General features: G+C 37.4%; 1 pseudogene; it reads left to right on the forward strand.

Annotated features, from left to right (window-relative positions):
• Positions 1-2756: 2756 nt before the first annotated feature.
• Positions 2757-3695, forward strand: LOC101399973 (olfactory receptor 8G3-like; annotated as a pseudogene).
• Positions 3696-4069: the final 374 nt, after the last annotated feature.

The raw sequence follows: 4069 nt of genomic DNA on the forward strand, positions 1-4069 counted from the left end.
TTCAATGCAATCCCTAGCAAAGTCCCAAGAATGTTTTTCACAGAAATACTACAAAGAATTCTAAAATTTACATGGAACAATAGGAGGCCCCAAATAGCCAGATGAATTCTGAGAGAAAAAGAACAAAGCTCTCTGACTTCAAAATATACTACAAAGCTATAATAAACAAAACAACATGATACTGGTGCAAAAACAGACACACAGTGCAATGGAACACACTTGAGAGCCCAGAATTAAACCCACACATCTATGGACAGCTAACTTTTTGACAAGGCATCCAAAACCATACAATGGAGAAAGGAAAGTCTCTTCAAAAACTGGTGCTGGGAAAACTGGACAGCCACATGTGAAAGAATGCAAGTAGACCATTATCTTACACCATACAGAAAAATTAACCCAAAATTGATTAACGACTTGCATGTAAGACCTGAAACCGTGAAACTTCTAGAAGAAAACATAGGCAATATGCTCTTCAGTATTGATCTTAGCAGTATCTTTTTGAATACTATGTCCCACCAAGGAAGGGAAACAAAAGAAAAAATAAACAAATGGGACCACACCAAACTAAAAAGCTTCTGCATGGTAAAGGAAACCATCAACAAAATGAAAAGACAACCTAACAATTGGGAGAAGATATTTGCAAACCATATATCTGATAAGGGGTTACTATCCAAAATATATAAAGAACCTATACATCTCAACAATAAAGAAACAAAAAACCCAATTAAAAAAACAGGCATAAGATCTGAGCAGACATTTTTCCAAAGAAGATATACAGATGGCCAACAGGCACATGAAAAGATGTTCAACATCACTAATTATTAGGGAAATGCAAATCAAATCTACAATGAGATATCACCTCATACGCATCAGCATGGCTATAATTAGCAAGACAAGAAATAACAAGTGTTGGAGAGGATGTGGAGAAAAGAGAACCCTCATACACTGCAGGTGGGAATGCCAACTGGTACAGCCACTATGGAAAACAATATGGAGATTCCTAAAAGAATTAAGAATAGAACTACCACATGATCCGGCTATTCCACTTCTGGGTATTTATCCAAAAAACATGAAAACATGAATCCATTAAGATATATGCACCCCAATGTTCATTGCAGCATTCTTCACAATAGCCAAGACTTGGAAACAGCCTAAATGCTCATCAATGGATGAATGGATATAGGAGATACTACATAGCTATAAAAAAAAGATGAAATCTTGCCATTTGCGGCAACATAGATGGACCTCGAGGGTATTATGCTAAGTAAAATAAGTCAGATAGAGAAAGTCAAATACCCTATGATTACACTCAAAAGCAGAAGATAAAAAACAACAACAACAAACAAACACATAGATGCAGAGATTGGATTGGTGGTTACCAGAGGGGACGTGGGGAGGGAGGAGGGTGAATGGGGTTATAGGGCACATGTGTACAGTGCTGGATAGTAATTAGTCTTTCAGTGGTGGGCATAATGAAGTCTACACAGAAATCAAAATATAATAATGTACATCTGAAATTTATATCATGTTATAAACCAATGTTACCTCAGTAAAAAAGAACAATAGGCAGGACCAAGTCAGACATCAGTTACCCAGAAGGCTGTATAAAAACAGTTTCTATGAATGGACGAGGGATATAGAAAGTGGACCAAAAAATAAATTGGGAGGGTTAAAGCAGGAAAAGTTGCATGGTTGGACATCAGACTGGAAGGACTGGAGCAGATAGGAGGCTGGAGAGAGTGGGGATAGAGAACAGAGAAGGGGCAAGGTACAGGCCTGTCACAAACTGGTTTGAGTCAAATCTCACAAACTTGGCGTTCCTCAGGCGTCAAGCCCTCTTAAAGCAGTTTGATTTTTGATGTTTCTTGCTGTGCGGGGGCGGGGGTCCTCAAACTGAAACACCAGACTGAACAGAGCAAGAGAGCCAGGAACCAGGAATGCCTAATTAATATCATTAGCCACTTGCTTGTGCCTGACACATAATAGTTACTTAATACAGGTTTTTGAGTCAATGATGAATTTCTTTCTAAACTTTTAGAGTATCTGACATGGAAGAGATGCTGACTACACTGTAATTTTGTAAAAATACATTATATAATGTTCCACTGACAATGTTTGAAAAGGGAAAAAAAATAGCTCAGCTTGTGATTTGAGGCAGATGTTTGGGAGAAATACTGAGAGATATATTCAGAAATGAAATCCTTTTCCTATTTTGACTTTGAAAAGAAAAAAGGGGGAAGATAGTAGAAGTTAATAACTTGGTACTTGGTCACCAACATAATTAAATTCTATAAATGTCTTTTGAACACCTAAAAAAATTATACACTACTATTACTTATTTGGAGTAAAACGAAAATAAGCCATTTGACATGCATGACATTAATATATACATATAGAATATGGGAGGAAAGTAAAGAGTCCTCAGAAATAACAGTAGTAATGTTCCTTCTGACTGACTTAAAAAATGAAAAATTGGTGTTTTCCCGTAAAAACTTACAACGTATCTTAATTATAAGGTTCTTGAAATCTATAATTTTTTTTTCTGATCAGAATCATTGGTTGTTCCAGAGTAGCAGGAGAAAGTCAAGAGATTCCCACATATGAATCTCTTCTGATGAGGGATAAAATAATGATCTCCACAGAATTACTTTCCTCCTCACACACACTCACACATACACATGTACATATACTTAAATACAGACACATAAAGTGCACTCATTTTTTCTTTTTTAAACTTAGAACCTGCTGAGAAAATAATGGACCCTGGAAATCATTCCACAGTGACTGAGTTCATCCTCGCTGGGCTAACAGAACAGCCAGAACTCCAGCTGCCCCTCTTCCTCCTCTTCCTAGGAATCTATATGGTCACGGTGGTGGGGAACCTGGGCATGATCACACTGATTGGGCTCAGTTCTCCCCTGCACACCCCCATGTACTATTTCCTCAGCAACTTGTCCTTCATTGATCTCTGCCATTCCACGGTCATTACCCCCAAAATGCTGGTGAACTTTGTGACAGAGAAGAACAACATCTCCTACCCTGAATGCATGACTCAGCTCTATTTCTTCATTGTTTTTATTATTGCAGAGGGTCATACATTGGCTGCAATGTCATACGACTGCTATGTTGCCATGTGTAACCCCTTGCTTTACAATGTCATTGTGTCTTACCACATCTGCTTTTGGCTCACAATGTGAGTTTATATTTTGGGCATCATTGGATCTACAATCCATACAGGCCTTATGTTGAGACTCTTTTTCTGCAAGACCAACATGGTTAACCATTATTTCTGTGATCTCTTTCCACTCTTAGAGCTATCCTGTTCCAGTATCTACATCAATGAATTATTGGTTCTAGTCTTGAGTGCATTTAACATCCTGACTCCTGCCTTAACTATCTTTGCATCCTATATCTTCGTCCTCTCCAGCATTCTCCAAATCCACTCCAGTGAGGGCAGGTCCAAAGCCTTCAGCACCTGTAGTTCCCACATCTCAGTGTTGCTGTTTTCTTTGGATCTGCAGCATTTACATACTTGCTGCCATCATCTGTGATCTCCATGGACCAAGAGAAAGTATCTTCTGTGTTTTATTCCATCATCGTGCCCATGCTGACCCCCCTGATCTACAGTCTGAGAAATAAAGATATCAAATTTGCCCTGAAGAAAATTCTGGATGGTAGAAAATGCTCATGAATAGAATCAATATCATGATTTAATGTCACAAACAGGCCTTTGGTTTGCTGAGATATGTAATGTATGAGGTTTATTGTTCAAATTTTTGGAAATTCAGTGACACTTCTTGATATAACCTATCTCCAAAATTCCTTTCCAGGCCACTTCCTTTGAACTTATATTACAGTGATTATGTGTGGAGAAATACTAAGAATAAAATCAAAGACTCTTAAGGATTAAAGGAACTCTAGGTTTTTTTTAATAATAATGCAAACAAATCAAGAACAATGATGATGATGATGATGATGATGATAGTAACATATATTATTGAGATTTTATTAAGTATCAGGCACTATGCCAAACACTTTTAATGGATAAATTTATATAATATTTGCAGTA

This window comes from Ceratotherium simum, chromosome 7 (assembly GCF_057802395.1).
Source record: "Ceratotherium simum simum isolate JZ-2026a chromosome 7, ASM5780239v1, whole genome shotgun sequence".
In the NCBI taxonomy this organism is placed as follows: domain Eukaryota; kingdom Metazoa; phylum Chordata; class Mammalia; order Perissodactyla; family Rhinocerotidae; genus Ceratotherium; species Ceratotherium simum.